This window comes from Poecilia reticulata, chromosome 12 (genome assembly GCF_904066995.2).
Source record: "Poecilia reticulata chromosome 12, P_reticulata-male-v2, whole genome shotgun sequence".
Lineage (NCBI taxonomy): Eukaryota > Metazoa > Chordata > Actinopteri > Cyprinodontiformes > Poeciliidae > Poecilia > Poecilia reticulata.
In genome coordinates this window covers 32,105,284-32,125,887 of record NC_088841.1, presented here as the reverse complement: position 1 = coordinate 32,125,887, position 20,604 = coordinate 32,105,284, and the positions used below count along the sequence as shown (strand labels likewise).

At 39.9% G+C, this 20,604-nt stretch overlaps 2 long non-coding RNA genes across 3 annotated transcripts in view; both read right to left on the bottom strand.

The window, feature by feature from the left end:
* Positions 1–20,604, bottom strand: part of LOC145554076 (uncharacterized) — a 332,923-nt gene that overhangs the window by 284,930 nt on the left and 27,389 nt on the right. The gene's annotated exons all lie outside the window — the stretch shown is intronic.
* On the bottom strand, positions 7,812–10,225 carry LOC145554073 (uncharacterized). The gene is made up of 3 exons (XR_014090105.1): positions 10,148–10,225; positions 9,105–9,314; positions 7,812–8,109 (listed from the first exon to the last, which is right to left on the bottom strand). It is a non-coding gene; the product is annotated as an uncharacterized LOC145554073 (long non-coding RNA).

Genomic DNA, 20,604 nt, shown 5'->3' with positions numbered 1-20,604 from the left:
GAAGCAGAATCCATAAAATATTTTGGGGTCACATTGCCCAAGGATTTTTCCAGGATTTTTGAAGTCAACTATGGGCCCCTAATTTCAAATCTGATATCAGACATGAAGAGATGGAGTCTGATCCCTTTTTCAAATTTACACTCAAGAGTGGAGTCGGTCAGAATGAACATTCTCCCGCGCTTCCTATACCTATTTCAGTGTTTACCTATTCTGATATCAGATTGGCGATTCATAGAGTGGGAAAGATTAATATCTCAGTATGTCTGGCAGAGAAAAAAGGCAAGAGTGAGATATAGTACGCTGCAGTTAAAGAAAGAGAAAGGTGGACTAGTTCTTCCTAATCTACAGGTTTATTTCATTGCAACCCAATTAAGACCAGTGTTCTGTCTGTGCTCTCCATCTTACAATGCAAGGTGGAAAGATTTGGAAAGAGCAACAGTTGAAGAAATACCTTTAATATCAGTATTAATGGACAAGGACTTACAAGAGGGGCTGAATATATCTCATGGGTCAATATTACACACCATGCTGGATTCTTGGAGTAAGGTCGTTAAAATGTGTAAATTGGGTGACTAGATAAGAATACTCAGATGGTGTGCCTTTGATTCAGCTTTTAAACCAAACAAGATTGATGGGAGATTTAGAGGATGGATCCAAAAAGGATTAACCACCTACTATACATTTACCCAGAAGGGGGTGTTTCAGAGTTTTGAGGAACTTCAGAAATCTAAGGGGTTGGAGAAGGACGACTTCTTTAGATATCTGCAGGTTAGGTCCTATTTCAATCAAAATATATGCGACAATTGGGAACCGGCCAAACCAGGAATTTTTCATGTGTTTCTGTCCTTGTTGAAGTCAAGTTCATGCAAAAAACTTGTTTCCATATTGTACAATGGTATACTATTATCTAAACAAGGTGATACAGACTACATAAGAAACAAGTGGGTAATAGAAGGGAATCTATCAATCTCAACTGAAGTCTGAGAACAGATTAATAAATTACACTGGATGACTTCAAGCTCCAATACATGGCGGCTGTTCAGTTGGAAAAACTTTGTTCGATACTTTGTAACTCCAGTTAAGAAAAAACACCAGGGCAGCGGAGACACATGTTGGAGACTCTGTGGAACAAATGGAGCAAATCATCACCACATCTTCTGGGGTTGTCCAGTGATTAAGGCTTTTTGGGAACAAACGTGTTCCCACCTAAATAACATCTTTACTGAAAGAATCCCATGTAATTGTGAATCCCTATATTTAGGAAACATTTCATTTGATAACTGGACTCTGGAGGATAAAAAACTGCTGTTAGTGCTTCTGGCAGCAAGCAAAAAGTCAATCACTAGAAAATGGTTACAGCCAGTCAGCTGACTGGAGTCCAGTCCTTCCACATCGCCAAGAGAAGTTGCGATGAGGTGGGCTTCACTACCTGTTAGCTGGTGTAACTTTTTCTTGATGCTCCACAGCAGTTGTTTTCTCTCACCAGAAGATATCTTGCTGCTCTCGGACACTTGAGTCCACAGTGATGCACTCTGTAGGCTGGTACACCCTTTTCACTGGCTACTGGCCTCTACTGCACACTGGGTCACTCCTGGCTCTGAGAACATGTAGCATGAGAGGTCCTGGTGGTCAATATTATTGGATCAGCAGTAGCCCATGGATGTGCGGCATGCTGATCCCGGACGAGCCCCCACGATCTGTTACAGGTCCCGGGAGTGGGAACTGTACTGTAACAGAGATGACACAATCTGAAGAGGAAATAAACAAGGAGTCAGCAATGACGACCACCGGTGTTGTTAACATCCAGATTGCATTTGAGACAAACCGGAAGTCCATCCCAAAACCAACCTGGAAGCAACGCCCCCCAAACAAAGGTTTCGCGTCGCCATTACGGCTCCTGTCCCCACCTCAGGAAAGCACTATAAAAAAAAAGACAGATGAACATGCCGAACTGCACATGATAAAAAAAAACAAAATACTGTGGTGCCATTTTTAGGTGCACCACAGTATTTTTAGAGGCCTCTAAGCCCCACAGCACCAAACTATTTTTTATATTAGACAATTAATTTAATTTCACACAATTATCGCGGTAGAAACCATTTGTTTGTTAAATACTTAATGAAACATATTTACCGTGTTTGATGTTTGTTGTAAATTACGTATATTCACAGAGAACGAGGTAATTAGTCCAAGTTTGTCGTTTATTGAATGTTCAGAAACTACAGCGGCTGTGATGAGCCAAGACAAAGGTAAAACAACCTGAACAGGTGATCAACTCTAAACCACTCGCACATTTTTATTTTCCGTCTCTCTCTGTCATTAGCACACCCGTTGCCATGGCAACCTCCTGCGCTCCACAAGCCGACCAGAGATTATGTTAAAAACGTTCAGTCCATTATGATATTAGGTTTGCAGGCTTGATATTTATTTTGCGATCATTAATAAGCCTCTCATGAACACAGAGGTGGTTGATGAGTTAATTTTAAACTCCTGCTCTGCTCGTTATTTTGGTAATGGAAACGAAACGCACAGAATTGCGCAACACCTTGTTGAAACAATAATCACTGAGATTATTATTGTTGTTGGGTCATTAATTTGAACACGTTTTGTTAATTTTTTTTTTTTTTGTTCTTTAATAAAGTTACGAACGTTTTGATAAGGACCCAGAGGAGAACGTTCTGCTCTCAGCCTCCTGACGCCGTTCAGTTTGTCACCTCATGCTGAGATCGACTCAAAACCCTCAGCGATCGACGTGTTGCAGCCCTGCTCTACAGCACGAACAGTTCAGAAACAATATGGAATGGGAAAAAAGTTATTTATTAACTGATTAAGTCGTGTTTTAGATTGTTCTTGAAAAACGAATCAGTCACGGCTGATTAGTGGGTGAACTCACTGCTGCACAGTGAACCCACTGATTTTATACAGCAGACAGCCGCTCCCCTCTCTTGCAGGTACTGCGTACCCCCGCTAAATCTTTTAGGGGTACGCAGTACCCCGCTAAATCTTTTAGGGGTACGCAGTACCCCGCTAAATCTTTTAGGGGTACGCAGTACCCTGCCGTACCCCCCCTACTTTCACCCCTGCAGATGATCAATATGGACTTCCAGATTGAATTGACCCTAATGGTCCTCCATGTGTGCAGGACGTGTAAATATTCATTTGACAAATGAGCCTCGTGACAACGAGAGAGAAGAAAGAGCAACATGACGCCGGAGGGAGACTCATCCTGGCGTCGGACGTCTATATGTCAGAGATAATGAGTAGGTGAGGAGAATCTGCGTCAGGGAGGCCGACATTACCAACAGCTGAATGTCATGAACCAGCTGGACAGTCAGAGGGTCTAATAATCTGCTGCTTCTCTCCAGTACCGTCCTTCTGGATCATCTTCTCTGAAACTACGGCTGGCCTACATCTCCACAGGTGACATGGAAAAACACAAATATTAACACATTTATCTGATTTATAAACACAAAGTGTCACTTAGAAAGAGAGAGAGAGAGAGAGAGAGAGAGAGAGAGAGCAGTGCTGGAGATATTCTGTTCCAAGTAATCCTAATTTAATGAGATGTTAATGGAAATAAAAGAAATAGTGTCAAAAATGAAGACATGTTAGTTTTTAATATGAGGCCACATGTGATGTGAAGGATGGATGGATGGATGGATGGATGGATGGATGGATGGATGGATGGATGGATGGATGGATGTGTTTAGTCCTGTCTAATGATCTTTCTTCCTCCTCCATCTTTCTTTTCTTGCACAGCGATTCTCCTCTCTTGACCATCATCAGCCTCTCCAGCTTTTCATTTCCTCCTCCTCTTCTTCTCCTCTTTGTCAGAGTGAACCTGCATCTAAAAGCTTTTCTTTCTACCCATCTCTCTCTCTCTCTCTGTCCTCCTCTCTGCTCTCCATTCATTCTCCCCATTCTTTCTCCCCATCTCTTCCTCTCCAGCATTCGATTGCGTTCCCTCTTTGCCATTACCAGAGACATTTTCTCTTGCCTAAACGGCTTGCTGATTCCCCCGCTAACAACTGGCCTCTCAAGGAAAAGTGCTTTCGCTCTCTCTCCCTCTTTCCCCCTCTCTCTCTTTCTCTCTCTCTCTTGTATTAATAACAGCGCCTAACATGCAGCCTTTGCTCAAATGGAAATGTTTTGCAGGAAGGTGTAGCTACATCTCACATTTCCCTCAGAAGGAAGTGGGAGAAACAAGTGCCACACCATGGGGATAATTAGATTTTCTCTTGCTGGTTATGTTTGAATTATTGATCACATTTGTTCAATAGAATGACAGCTCATTGATGGATCTGAGGCCCTTAAGGGTCCATTAGTTCCATTGTTTGGTAATGACTGGGTCCTTTGCAGTGGATCTAATTGGCACTAATGTCCAGGGTTGAGCCATGACAAATGACACAATGGGCCGACTGGAGCCAACAGCTTTTAAACATTTAACAGCTGTTAGGATTTACTTTCTGGGTTCATTCAATACGGTTAAATGACGATGCTGCATTTGATCTCAGCTGAATGTTTTAAGTTTCAGTTCCTGTTTGCTGGACCTTTAAAATCCTTCAGATGAAAGATTTATCTGATGATGACATCATCACTGCTGACAATAATCAGTTTGTCACTGAGAGACCAGAGACCCACAGAACCAGAGACCCACAGAACCAGAGACCAAGAGACCAAAGACCCAAAGACCAAAGATCCAGAGACCCGAGACCAAAGACCAAAGATCCAGAGACCAGAGACCCACAGAACCAGAGACCCAGAGACCAGAGACCCAGAGACCAAGAGACCCAAGACCCAGAGACCAGAGACCAGAGACCCGGGACCAAAGACCAAAGATCCAGAGATTCAGAGACCAAAGACCCAAAGACCAGAGACCCACAGAACCAGAGACCCAGAGACCCAGAGACCAAAGATCCAGAGACCAGAGACCCGAGACCAAGAGACCAAAGATCCAGAGACCAGAGACCCGGGACCAAAGACCAAAGATCCAGAGACCAGAGACCAAAGACCCAAAGACCAGAGACCCAGAGGCCAGAGACCAAAGATCCAGAGATTCAGAGACCCACAGAACCAGAGACCCACCGACCCAGAGACCAGAAACCCACAGAACCAGAGACCAAAGACCCAAAGACCAGAGACCAGAGACCCGAGACCAAAGACCAAAGATCCAGAGATTCAGAGACCAAAGACCCAAAGACCAGAGACCAGAGACCCGAGACCAAAGACCAGAGACCAGAGACCCACAGAACCAGAGACCAAGAGACCAAAGACCAGAGACCCGGGACCAAAGATCCAGAGACCCGAGACCAAAGACCAAAGATCCAGAGACCAGAGACCCACAGAACCAGAGACCCAGAGACCAGAGACCTGAAATATAAATTCATAACAATGTAATAGTCATAATAATGCCCTAATTAATTTGGAATAATTCAAGAATAACATTTATTTGTATTTTTATTTATTTCTAACTGTATAAAAAAACTTGTAATGTTTAATTGAAAAAAATCTGTGGAATTTTTGTCTGATTAATCAATTAATCATCAGTATAATCGATAGAATAATCAATTTCTAAGATAAATTTTAGTTTCAGACCTAGAAAATATTAAACTAATAGTCATAAGTAATTGCATTTTTTTGTGGTGCTTTTTTATTGAAAAAATTGCGGAACGTGTTCATAATTGTCAGATTAATTGATTAATTGTTAGAATGATTGATACGATTAATAATTATAAAGTAATCTTTCATTGCAATTCAAGAAAATATTTAACTAACAGTCATTTAAAAAGAGAAACTGAGTTATTAGGGGGATTTTATGAAAAAAGTCTGCAAAATTTGACCATTTTTGTCCAATTAATTAATTAATCTTCAGAATAATTGATTTCTAAAATGCCCTTTAGTTTTAGCCCTAAAAACAGACATGAGTCAACAGAACCTTTAGTGGGATAAAACACAGGAAGCTGTGAGGGTTCAACTCCCAGTGGATGAAGTCAAGCTGGATGAATGAAGGAGGGCAAACAGCAAAGCCTGAGTGAAGTTTCACCTCAGAGGGGGAAAAACAAGCCTTTGACACAGAACAATGTGATTATGGTTCCCAGCCAGGCAGCAGGTGCTGCTGAGGGCCCTGCACCACTGGGCTGTGTCTGGGCGTAAGGGTGGCGTCTGCCCCAGATGGGGCCCGGCGCATTCTGGACGCCCTGTGTTTGTGTGTTTGTGTCCGGCGAGGTGAGTGAACCGCCATGTGGACGAAGTGATTAGATTGGCAGCGTCTGAAGCCCGGGCGCCATCTGACGGCTTCGGCCTCGTCTCTCGGTGTACAATCAGCTGCTCTGTGATTAGCCGCTGATGGGCGAAGTCACCAGAAACTTCGACTCCGGCCAACTGTTCCTCTCAATAAACAAGGTGACCGTGTTCCACATTTGCCAACACGTCTCTCCCCGTCCAGATTTAATGAGCTCACAGCCGAGGCGGCTTTGGGCCGTGTGGATGTTGGCGCTATGAGAACATGATGCGGGGAGGACTGGACAGTCAGCTTGCAATTTGCTCTGTTTGTCTGTCAGGGAGCTTTCGCGTTTGTGAAGAAATTGAGTGTTTTTGATCCAACATGCGCTGTGGCATAAGGCTGCAGAAATAAAGCTGTTCACTTTGTCAATACGGCAGCAGGTAAGAGGGGAAATTAGGCAAACAGACCAGGTAGAGTGAAGAGAAAGAAACATCTGAACATTATAGGTGCTTGATTTGAACAGCTTTACTTCAAAACACATTAAGAAATGAAACATCATCCAGCTAATGGTGTTTTCACCCCTGGTAGTCTGGTGGAATTGGTTCGAATGTTGACCAAACATTTGGTCCATTTTCTCCTGCTGCGTTTCACTTTCTAACTGCATGGAGTCAAAGAAAGTAAATCCTTTGAAAAAGCTCCTCCCCTCCTCGCCTCTAGGGGCGCTGCACAAAGAACCACTTAAGGAAACAACACAAAAACGTCTGAAGAAGACAATGAGCGCAAAAAATGGAATGTTGTCAAATTTTAGTGGTTGTAGGATTTCTCTCGTTTTTGCAAAAGACCAAGAGCCATTTCTCCTGCTAGTGCTAGGGTAACGCAAGTGTTTGGTTTGGTAGTATTTACCCAGAATGCCGTATGCTATAGTCCATTTCCTGGTTTTGGAGCAGTCTCAGTCCAGTTGGAGTTCACATGCATTCGAACCACACCAGTGTTCACTTCAACTGAACCAAGACCAAGGTTCGTAGGCAGATCAGAGTTCACTATTTTGGTCCACGTTCACACCTCCCCAAACAAACTGGACTTTCTAGGCAAACGAAATGCAATTTGATTAAACTGGCATGAATTCACCTGATAGTCCTGTAGACTCAGTTCAACTGGAGACCAAAACTGTAGTATTTCTTACAACTTCAGCTGCTGTGGTTCACTTTCTTCCTGCACTGAGTCAAACCATCCTGGAAGCCGATCTGATCTGCCTCAATAAAAGGTCTAAAAATGAGCCACTGTCATGTGAGAGACTGACAGACCAGCCCACCAGGTCAGGTCTGCACATTTACAGTTAACAATAATCACCTCACTGTTGCCAACTCAGCGACTTTTGTGCTATATTTAGCAACATTTTCAACAAAAAAATCCAGAAAGCTGCGTTCGCTGCACCCTTAGCTTTAACAAATACGTAAAAATAGTATTTTATAAAATAACAGCTAAATACTTTTATAAAACGTTTAAATTGTGAAATTCGACATTAGAATATAGACACATGTTTGAGCATATTTGTAATGGAACCACAGATACATTTAAAACCCTCCAGTCTCTGTGTTCATGGCAGCTCTGGGTCTGGCTGGCGTGACATTCAGGGCACCAGGTGTGGGTTGCAGGTTCCCAGCTGCGAGGCCACCAGCCGGGGCAGGAATCATAACACTTCACCCTGTCAGTCCGTCAGTCACGCCTGACGGAGGCCTCAACAGGACATGCAGGGTGACGGGGCGTCTGGCTGAGAGACGCCCGCCTGGTGGCGGCTGTGATTCAGGAGGCGAACTCAGGGTGTCATGAGCGTGACTCGGGGAAGAAGCGTGGCATCAGTGGCCAAAGAGGGACGAGTCTGCAGACTGGAAGAGCATCAGCATGATTATTTAATAATGATAGTTATCAAGTTCTTGTGTCTTTGCACAAACATTTCAAAATCCTGCCACTAACAACACTTTGATACTGATGTGTTAAATTACGTTCTACCAAATCATGACTGCACAGCATTTCTAATTTTAATGCCTTATTGTTTTTGTGTAGATGTTAACGGCACGAGTTATTTTAAAATGACTAATTCCATGTCCTAATATTGCAACTTTATTTTGGTAATATTATGAGTTTATTCTCACAGTTTTTCAACAATATTGTCTTCCAATTTTTCTTGTATTTTTATGCCTCCATTGAATTAATATTATGACTTTATTCTCATATTATTTAGCATTTCTACCACTTTTTCTGGAATTATTACATTTCTATTCTGTTAATATTCTTGTATTATTTTGACTTACTGTCACACAGCTTCATTCTCATAACTTTTGAATCGATTTTCTTAGCCCGGTGCTAATACGCCATCATAAATGTTTCATTTGAAACTGTTTTACTACTCTCAATAATTTTTTTTATGTTTCCACTGTTTCTTAAATTTGGAAGCCCTCTTTGCCTAAACCCAATCGTTAATTTCCTCCACAGATTAATGTCTGTAATCACTAAAATATTAATAGTGTGAACCAGAAGGGATAAAGCTGGAAAATGTGGGTGTTTACACATTTTCATCCACACAAGCAAAGATTAAGATGCAGTTTTTATTTCTGTATTGATTTTTCTAAAATCAATATCCATGTTAAATATACTCCTGCAGGCAGAGAAGAAATTTATTACTAAGACATTTTATAACAGCATGTATATATATTGTTAATGTGGTTGCAAATACTTCATAACTTGCCTATTTTCTGAAAAACCAAACTTATTGGGGCAGGTTGTGAAAGAAGAACAGATCTGAGTAAATCCATCAAACTGTTTATAGCCAACATTTGACTTTAACTTCCTCCATCTTTGTTCTGCTCCACCTACACCTCACCCCGTCTTTCCCATCCACTGAGTCCAGCCATGTGGAAGTGATGAATCTCTGATCCCACCTCTTAAATGCGTGTAGCAACAGAATAGCCCATTATTGCTCACTTGGGCACGACGCCTTGGATAATAGGAATAAAACACTTCCTCTGCAGGCCCTAAAGTTGGCACCAGCTCTACATTTCTCTTCTCATTTCCAGATCGCTAACCTGTTCACCTACCAAACTGAAAAAAGTGAAGACTCCCTTAACACTCCATATAAAATGCGTAGCTATGAGTATTTTGTACTACCAGGAATTCAGTTACGGTTAAAAAACAGATGCCAGATCATTATTAAAGAGACTTTTTATTCATCATTTCTTCCTGAAAACTGTCCACCGTTCTTTCACCAATCAATCATTTCTCTTATAACTGAAGAGATCCGCTACCAGTGAACATGCTAGGCTACATTTGTTGTAATTTTCCTGTTAGCGTAAAATTTGGTGTTTGTGCGATGGCGTATTTGGGCAAATTATAGATACAAAAATAGGAGAAGTAAATTTCTACCGAAAACTAAAATTTTGAGCAGGCGGAAAAATTGGCGACCTCTGCAGGCAAAGAATGTAGAAAAGATATGCAATATTTTGAGTAATTGTTTTTATGAATCACAAACACAAAAAAGAACTTGAAAAGTTTTGACTTTTGAAACTTCCAAGAAAGTTTCCAAGTAGAACATTTCAGAAATTAATCTCCCAATTTCAGAGTTTTGGCTTTTTTCTTTTCTGTTAAAATTAACAGAAATCTTGAAATTAATTTCAAGATTTGAAACTCAGAAAACATTCAAAAGTAAAAAAATTTCTACTTTTAAAATTCTGAAATTTTGACGTTTTCTCTAGAAATTTTCTGAGATTGATCTAAAAATTTCCTAAATTTTTCTTGCAAAATTTCAACTTTTCAAGCTTTTGGTAGAAATTGACTAATTTTGTCCTGTCTACAGTTGCTCCAACACAATATTTGCAGGGTTTGGGATCAATAAAAATTAACAATTACTCAAGAATTGTTTATTTTTACCATTTGTCGCCTGCTGATGTTGCCATTTTGTCGCCAGCACAATCAATGGCCAGCCCAGGTGATGACGCAGGTAAGCTGGAGCCAGAAAAACTACAAGACGTCAAATTCATAGAGGCTGACAAAATGTCTGAGAAATCTGTTGAAACAAACAACCGCGATCAACTTGTGATCTACAGTTTACTGTATTAGCTTAAATTGCCTTTTCTAACACAATTATCAGTTAAAAAGCATAAAAAAACGCAGCAAAATTAATAATGAAGCACTGCAGATGATGACATTAGTCTAAAATATATGTTAAATATAATACTCTGTAAAGCAAACACAGACCTGATCATAATACGTATGTATTATGATCAGGTCTGTGTTTGCTTTACAAACACAGAAAAGAACTTGAAAAGTTTTGACTTTTGAAACTTCCAAGAAAGTTTCCAAGTAGAACATTTCAGAAATTAATCTCCCAATTTCAGAGTTTTGGCTTTTTTCTTTTCTGTTAAAATTAACAGAAATCTTAGGGGGCTATGGGGTTACCATAGCCCCCTTTTTTCTGTTACCAACGGCAACAGAAAAAAGGGGGCGGAGCTGACGGCTACCGGTTGCTATGGTAACCGCCAACTGTCAGGAGCAGTGTAACAGAACTGAACACACCAATAGAAATTTTTGACTAAACAAAATAAATTTGAAGAATAACTGAGCACATTTTGACAAACTTCACATCTATACTGTTAAAATAAAACCTGGTTACATTTATGTGTCTTTTTAAAGTCAGTTTTTCCTAAGAGATAAATAATTATTCCTCCCCGTCCGGACTGAAGTAGACCTCTCAGCGCAACAGGATGTTTTCCGCAGGACTCCATTACTGCAATCTTGTAAATAACTATTCACCCCAACTTGCCATTGTGGAGGTTTTTTGCGCCTCGCACATTAAATGTCAGGCTAATTACGGCGAGGTGCAGCTCATTATCTCCAAGGTAAACCAGGAGAGCTCCTCTTGGCCCCGCGAGATGCAGCAGATGCTGCAACGCGGCACCAAATAGGGTTTGAAGAGGAGAGGCCTCTCAGAGCGCCGCACTTGTTGCATCTGGAGAGGCTGTTTGGGAAGAGAAACGATTCTCCTCCTGGAGGGTCTGAATTTTTCATTTCTCCTTTTCTGTCCCCTTTTGTTCAGGCCTCACTAACAAGAAAATTAATTCGGAGGAGAAGGTTGTGGCTGTTCATTGTGCTTTGAACTCTGTGCTTTTCAGACTCATTACAGAGATAAATGGATTAGAAGAAATGGAGGTTTCTACATGCTGGAGATTCAAGGAAAAGATAAAATATAAAACTAGTTTTGCTTTATTTGCTTAAAACTGATGAGGTTATTTGTGTTTTTTCTAAAAGGCCAGCAGAAAGGTCTCGATATTTTTAGATAATTTTGTCTGTGGACATTTTTACGGGTTAGAGATGTTTCTGTTTTATCATTTAGCATTTGATTCATAATATTGTTTGTTTAAACCACAAAAATTAAGGGTTTACAATATAATAATTTACCATGTTTAATTGGAAAAATAACCCGGCTGACTGCTTTTGGCCCACAGAGCAAAACGTTTGGACATCACTAAAATATACAACATTAATACATTCTGAAATAAATAAACTAATTAAATATATTAAAAGGACTGCGATTTACAAAATAAGATCAATATTTATTTAGATTTTATTTCATGGAGACATTTATTTATTTGTTAGAGTATTTAGAAATGGTTTATAAATAACAGCATTTAATTTTGAGCTAAATTGCTCTCCATACAGTGTCAAATTCAACAAAGTTACCTAGCTAGCTAATATATATATATATATATTATATATAATAAATGTATATTAGTGGTAGCCTCAACCACCTCAGTCACAGAATGAGAAAAAACTAGTTACATATAAAATACCAGATGAAATCTTCCAGCCATACCTGTGATTAACATAATTTAAAAAAAATCATTTAATTTTTAGACTTAAGGACGGGAAAACCTGAACTGACTTAAACTTAATGGATTTTAAAACAACCAGCAGATAAAAGTAAAAAGCTTTAATCCAGTTGAAGCTTTTTTTTTATTATTGTTCTTCCATGAATAAAGTAGGTTAAATAATAAACTACCTTGTTTTGTGTTTAAGCTAAACTCTGGTTTCATCACAGCTCATTATTGGCCTCTTTAACCTTGTATAATAAAAGTTTTCTCACCTTGCTAATAATATTCACTATTCTACCATGAATTAGTAATGTTTTCTCCGTAGCAGAGGAAGGTCACCCACTGAACCTAATATTTACAGAAATTATGGAAAAAATCCTTCACAGCAAGCGCATAATGTAGAATATCCTCTGATTTTCTTCAGTTTTGCATTAATTTTGAGGAGGTTCCTTCAGTCTGAATGTTCTGTTGTTTCGTCTCCCATCCATGGTCGCGCTGCCTTGCTGTATCTGCCAGGACAGAAATGTGGATTTGTTTGAGTATCTGATGATCATCATGTGTGGGAAATTGGCAGAGACCTGCGTTGCTAATGAAAGTCATCTGCTGGGCTGAGATAACCCCACCAAACGTCTGCTGCTGCTCCTGCAGGACAGACATGTTTGTTTTAGCCATGCTAGCCAGTCATGAATGTCACGCAGTTTCTTATTTGAGTGTTGAACATTTTTTCCCTGCAGCTTCATAGGTCGTATTTATCAAACCTCTCTTTTCTCATGCTGAGGGTGGAGGATAGATAACGGGAGCCTTCACTAAGGCGTGGTTCTGCTCAAACATGTTCAAATAGGCGCTGGGGAGCCATAAACTCAGGCTGTTGCTTAATGAGAGAAACTTTCCCACAACTTTTTGTTTCCTCTCCAGAAACAAAAACAAGATTAATTTGGAAAAGCTGTTTGTGGAGAAACTGTGGTCCAGGTTTCATGAGCTACAATCCAACTGATGCTAATTAATCCACGTATTGACTAATCTTTAGCATCTGTTGCTATCAAACATCTGGAGGGTAACTGGGTGTTCAGGTATCAGCTTTAAGGTCGTTTCCAAACTATTTCAAGCCAACAGTTCATTTCTTGGGAACCAAATATAGTTTGTTTAAAAATGTGCATCTAAATGAACCACAAGACTGAGATCAGTCCTGACTGATTCAATCAGAAACCTCTTTGTATCAATAAGTAACTTCTCATCTGAGTTGACAGTAATCACACGTGGAGCACAGCAAGGCTCAGTTTTGGGGCTCCTTTTATTTAATACCTACATGATCCTGCTAGTTCAAGTTATAGGAAATAATATGATTAGCTAGCCTGGCTATGCAGATGATACACAGTTCTACTTTACAATGTCACCATTTAACTCTGTTCCATCCAAGCATTAAACCTAAAACAGATCAATGTGTGGATGTGCCAAAACTTTCTTCACCTGAACAGAAACAAAACTGAAGTTATTATCTTTGGACCAAGAGAGTAACAATGAGCTCACAGCTTCAGTTATTACAGCTACAAACTAGTGAACAGGCCCAAAATCTGGGTCCTGAACCTTCAGAGCCACATTAAGACAGTCACAAAGTCGGCCTTCTATTGCCTGAAGAACATCTCCAGGATTAGAGGACTGATGTCTCAGCATGATCTAGAGAAACTCATCCATGAGTTTATCTTTAGCCTCATTGATTACTGCAACAGCGTCTGACTAATAAAATCAATCCTCCAGCTGATCCAGATGCTGCTGCTGGAGTTCTGACTAAAACCAGGAAGATAGAAAACTAAAACTAAAACCAGTTTTAAAGTCCCTGCACTGGCTCCCTGTAGCTCAGAGAATAGACTTTAAAACACTGTTGTCAGTTTATAAATCAATGAACAGCTTAGCACCACGACACATTGAAGATCTGTTGTATCAGCCTTCCAGACCTCTCAGGTTCTGGTTCTGGTCTAAACAGAGTCAGAACCAAACATGAAGAAGCAGAATTCAGTTTTTATGCTCCAAATAATCTGGAACAAACTTCCAGAAGCAGTGAGTTCCTTTAAATCAATGTTGTTTATTAATAATAAGTGTTTTTTCTTATTTAGCCAATAAAATGTAACATCTTTTAATGGTTTATGGGAAACACTTCGGACTGCCTTGTTGCTTAAATGTGACACACAAATAAGCTCCATTTTCTGGCTGCTCTGATTTAACTAATGAAAAACAGGCAAACTGTAAAAACACACAGAGTGTGTTGTAAAAGCTGCTGTATTTCAGGCAGCAGAGAGCCGCCGCCGGTTTGTTTTGTTTTCAGAAAGCTCTGCACCTCCTTCTCATCTGGATTCCTGGAAGGAGCTGAATGCAACACGGAGGCTCATTGGGATTCCTTTGGACGCCGCGCATCGCCTCACCCCGTTCTCATGTGAAGAACCAGGGGTGACATCAAAAGGAATTACTCAGAGGGAAGAAGAGGAGCTGGAGAAAAGAGTCACCTTATTAAGGCCTGACCCCTACGGCGGCTCTAGCCCTCCATCCACAGCTTTGGAGATGGTCACTCCTGTGATGTAACTCGCAACCTGACGCATAAATCACTGAAAACCTGAGCAGGGAAGGTGGATTGTTCACTTTGTGTAAGTGTTGAAGGCTTCAAACCCCAAAACGAACCTACATTTATTTTATAGTAAAGTCTTTTTCCTGTTCAATATTCACAGATTCACCTACTCATGGACTGTAACTTCAGATTAGTCACATAAAATTCACCTGTTGGTGTTTCTTTCCATCTAAAATGCAGTTTGGGAAGCTGAAATTCTTCAGCTCGATGCTATTTGACAGGCGATTGGCTGGCGTTTGCAAAGCAGCCAATCCAAGAGCGCCATTTAATTTCATTGGCGTTTATTGGCTGAACCCTAGAGTGGAGATAAGGAAGACTCTAGATGTAGTGCTAACAAACCCGTCTGGTCACTTTAATCCAACTCCTGTCAGTTTGTCTAGAAAGTCCAGTTCGTTTAAGGTGTGAAAGCGAAATCGAACCAAAAATGCTAATTCTGGTCTGCCTACAAACCTCGGTGTCGGTTTGGTTGAAGTGACCTCTGGTGCGGTTTGAATACAGCCGGAGAATTGGCTCGTCGTCTTTTACCAAAGACAAGAGAGAAATCCTACAATCTTGACACCACTCCGTTTTTGTTGATATTTTGTGAAGAAAGACGTTGCGCTCAGTCTTCTTGAGAAGTTTTTGTGTTGTTTTTTGTTGAGCAAAAACAATAATAGAACTAAAACCCTGAATACAGCAGCCAGCTGTCCATCATGCTGGTGAAAGTGTGACGAGTCGGAGTGCCTTGTAGCCACATGACCTAGAATAGATCATTTTTTTATTGCTCCAGTCAAACGTGAGTCCAGTTGTCTGAAAACTGTCGTTTTAACCAGTCAATCAATCAATCAATCAATTGTAAAGCACATTTCAGTAACACAGCAATTCCAAGTGTTTTATATCATAAAACACAAAATAAGGTCTGAAAAACCTCATCACCCATTGAGAAACCATTACATTACATTTTTCAAGTACCGTCATCAAATCACCAATACACTGATCAATGATCCATTTATTATGGTTCAAATCAACTCAAAGCAGGTGAGTTTTTAGTCAAGATTTAAAGGGACTCAGTTTTCTGGAAGTTTGTTCCAGATTTGTGGTGCATAGAAGCTGAAAGCTGCTCCACTCAACGAGACAATGAAACCAAACACAAGAGAAAAACAACTGGAAATCTCACAAACTTGAAACAATGCTGGCCAGTATTCAGAAGGAAAAAATAGAAATTCAGTGGGTCATAAAGGAGATAATTTTATAGATATGCGCAAGAAAACTTAACTACAGAAGGACTTTTCAAGGTGAAACTATATCCATGTGGATTTCATGGGAAAAATCCTTAAAAACCCCTAAAAGCTCTTTAATCTCCATCACTTCTCCTTTAACAAATGATTCTAATGCACACAAGAAGCAGATAGAGACAGAAATGCACCTTGGAGACCCTCCTGCACGCCCAGCTGCTCGTCTTTAGTCTCACTCTGCACGTTTCCTGTTGAAGCGCCGCGTCGAAGTGACGACGGCGCCTGATAAACCCAGACCCGTAAAGCTTTCAAGGAAACAGACACTGGAGGAAACAATTTTCATGACATTGTCCAAATATTGGATGGTTCTGGGTTTGTGTTCATGCACTGAAACCAGGCTAAGACGTAGATGCAGACGGTTTGACATGATGATGGATTGCATGTGGAACGGCTGCTGTTTCCAGCTCAGTGGGAGCTGCAGGATGAGGGAAACTCTGGAGAGGAAATCCAAATCCTATCCACTCAGGCATCAACCCCACGGTCCAAATGAACAGTGGCACTGGAAGGAGAAGGAAATCAGAGCTCATTTCTTCCTTTTTTAATTAAATCCTCCTTCCAAGCAGCTATTTTCAGTCCTTCTTTCGGCTTCCTGCAGATCTTTTCACAGCGTTTCTTACACTTTGGTTTTCTCACTGATTTATCAGGTTAGTGTCAGATCATTTCAAATAACTTTGGTTCAATAATTTAGCATTTGAACCTTGAACTCAACCTTTCCAATCCTCAGGAGACAGTTTCCTGCAGTAGTAAAAAGCAACACCCAACATATTATATTCATGTTTACGGCTTGTTGTCCTATCCTTTTATTTTATTCTTATATGTTTTTTGTTTTAAATAAAGTTATTGGGAACAAAATGGGGAATGTGAGGTGAGAAAACAGAACTGCCATGAAGCCGTCACCTCTTCAAAACAAGAGCATGAATATAAACGTCTAACTTGTGATGAATTCTTAACAGTTGATAAAAACTCCAACACTGACGTCGACCTTTATTCAACTTAACAAAACAGACATGTCAATTAGCATTTTAGAAATTATCCAGTAAAATTTTCAAAGCTAGCAAAAGCACTAATGCGTTAAATGAAAAAAGTTAGCTCCTCTATTAGCAGACTTTTTCAACTGAAAGTTTATAAAACAACCAAGTAAATTAGCATTTAGAATTTATCCAGACAAATTAAGTCAGGAGAAGCTAAGTACGCTAAATATTTTCAAATTTAGCAAAAAGCTAATACGCTAAACAAAGCAATTATGTTTGTTAGTAGTAGCGCATTAGCGAAAGTGTTCCCACCACAGGAGATGTCAAACTTTGTAAGTTTACTAGACATATATGAGGAATTTAAATTAATTTATGGATAATAATTCATCCATGAAAAATAACTTAGGAGTAGCTACACATGATCAAAGTTATCAAAAAGAGCTAAGCTAAAAATTAGCTCCACTACTACAGAGTTCTCAGTGCACATCTGAAACTTTGTTAAGCTGTGAGTTTATAAAACAGCCACTTAAATTAGTCATAAGTTATTCAAAGATAACAAAATTGTTTAAGCACTAAGCTGAAATTAACCACAGTATTAGCGCATTAGCTCCACTTTTAATGCCCCTTTGGACCAAAACGGCTCAGTTACACATGTTGGAAAAGCCATTTGTCTGCTCATAAATGAAATAATTGCTTGAAATCTGCATTTCCTATTTATCTTTTATACTTTTCCCCTGAATGGGAAGATTAGGGTGGTTTAACATTTTTGCACAGTACAGCCCGTTAGTCTCAGCCGATCCGTTAAATCCGCCTCCAGGTGCTGACGGATGCGGAGCAGAGCCGTCCGGATCGGAGGCGACCTGCCGGACGGCGAGAGCGGCCAACATGTGCAGGATGTGGGAACCGGTTCACGAGGTGCTGCTGGACCGAGACGACAGGATCCCGCTGATGACGTCACCTGCCGCCCCTGAGAGGAACCGCTGCGGTTCCAAGTGTTCCTGGTTCAGGAGGAGGGAGGCGCACACATGACTTTTCCACCTTGCTGGTATTTAATGATGGAGTTGAAAACCTTCCCTGACCAACATGTGGGAGATTTCTGCCCCCATGAATTAGGATGGAGCTCCTAACTGAAAATTCCAGATGTTGAAGTAAGTGATCTGAAACGACATCAACGAGCTGGAGGTGCAAACGAAATACATTCAGATCAGGAAATTCAGGGAAAACTGAGTTGAATAATTAAGTTTCATGTAGTGAGAAATAATCTGTCAAAACATCTGCAGAAATTATTACTTCAGTGTTGATTAAACCGTAGATCGAAAACATCTCCCACTGCTAATTAACGCGTTTCATGTAATTGATTTAATGAAAGACAATGTTTTAATCAATAGTTCTGCTCTAGCAGAGACAAACCATTTTATCATTAAGATTCAGACTGCTTTGACTTGAACCAAGTGATTTCTTTAGCTTATACACAGGGGCGGAGCTATGGGGGGGGGGGGGCGGGGGGGCGGTCTCCCCCCGAGCCGGGCCGGATGGGGGCCCGGGTCTGGAGGTGCCAGGGAGGGAGGAATGGTTTCAAGTCGCTTAAATGTCTCATTATAGACGGAGAAAGTGCGCCCTCACCTGTTGAGAAGGTGTATTTAATGTTAAAGTCAACAGTTTCGCTCCCCCCCTCTTCCCCCTCAACAGCCTACAGCAGTTGATGCACTTAAGGGGCCCGGTTAATCGTTAGGGGCCTGGTAATTGGCCCCGCCCCCCGGCCCCACGCTGACTTGTTCCGCTGGTGCTTATACATTATACAGAAATCATAGAAACGTTTGTTTAAATCATTCAGTTCATAAATTTTATACACACAAAATTTTGTACTTAGTACTTAATTGAACCAAATTTTGGAAAACTGCTGCAGCTAAAATTAAATATGTGTTGGTTTTTATTTATGTAAATTTGGTCCTGACTTTTATTTATTTATTTTAATCATTTATGTACCTGTGATGTTGTGAAGCATTTGTCAGTTTATATAAATAAACTTTGACTTGATTTGATACAAATTTAAATTTCTTTGAAATAAACCTAAAATGTTTTAATACAGAAATAATTTGCTGTGTTTCCATAAATGTTATTTATGTTAATTTTAAGTATCGCATCAGAAACGATGGAAATTGAAAAATTACAATTTCCATAATTTTACAAAAAAAGTTTTTTACAGAAGCTTGAAATAGTTTTTGTTTTTGCAATAAAGATTTTAGAATCTAGTTTAGATCATACGACAAAGTATTAGGACCACGCTAAGAAAATAAAATGATAAAAATGATTAGAATAAAGTCAGAATATTATGAGAATAAACCCGTATCATGCTAAAACTTAAAGTCTGGTGTATTTTCTTTCTGTTATCATTTTGCATCACAACAACCTTTAGTAAGAAAGCAGAAAAACAAAGCAGGGACTTTTTTTTACTACTTTTTTGCTCATTTTCGAGTAACTGCAGGAGGCCGGCTCATCATTCTCCACAATCTGCGAGTTTTCTCCGTTTGTTCCTGAATAATTACTCACCTGCTGTATTTATATAAAAAATTAATGTGCCTGCAATCATGCAGCTCACATCCCCCTGCAGTTTTAGATTTATCTGAGCATTTACTGCCTAGTTATTAAATAAGAAATGTGTTGAAATCCTACTTTCTGCTTTATTAGGTTCAGTAACATCTTGTGTTTATCAGGAAAACACAGAGCGTCAGTTTAGTTGTGTTTCCTTTCAGATTTTATCTCCTTTTTACGTCCTAAATCTAAATATTTGTGATTTAAAGGCATCATTTCTTAATTTTTTACTGCATTCTCTGTCTTTATTACAGCATTTCATGACTGAAATGTCCAGTTTGGGACATAAATTATCAATTAGTCTTGGCTATGCTACATGAAAGACCGCCGCCATTTTAATACTTTAATACTTGTTGCTGTGCTACACCAAACATTACATTAGAAAAAATGTAGTGAATTTGGTCTTACTTACAAATATGTTTTACTGTCCAGTTTTCAACATCATGCTTTCACAATTTACTTTGTTTTTAAGCTTGGAGCAAGAAGTGTTGTTGTTTTTGGTAACTAGGAAAACCCGGAGTGGAGTTTTAGCTGTACAGATTCTGTCCTATGAATCCGGTGGAATGGACTCTTTTGGGAAGCAGTAGAAAAATCACTGGAGGGAGAAATATTTCATCCTGATGAGAGGGACATGAACTCTCCACATGGTGTTTTTCATCCTCAGTGATTAACGTCACACCATCCCACAGTGGGTGAAATTACAGTTTTTGTTCCCTCTCTCCGTCTCTCTGCTGCGACATTTGAGCACAAAGAGCGACGATACTTCACTCCGAGGCCCTGAACACATAAAACCGCTCAATTTGGGGGAGTTTTTTTTTTTTTGTCCTCGCTTTTCTAAACCAGAAGTCGTGACATTATGCAAAACAATCGCGTCTTTTTTATCCGTAGTCAAAACAATGAGGAGCGTAAAACAAAAGGACGAGTCCAACATGCGCACAAGTCGATACGAGAGGCTGAATGAAACATGCCGGCATGAAAAGCCATCACAGGAAAGACAAAAGGACTTAACTGTTCTTTTTTTCTTTGTCACGTGTCAGAAAAATGTCAAAAAAGCAACAAACTC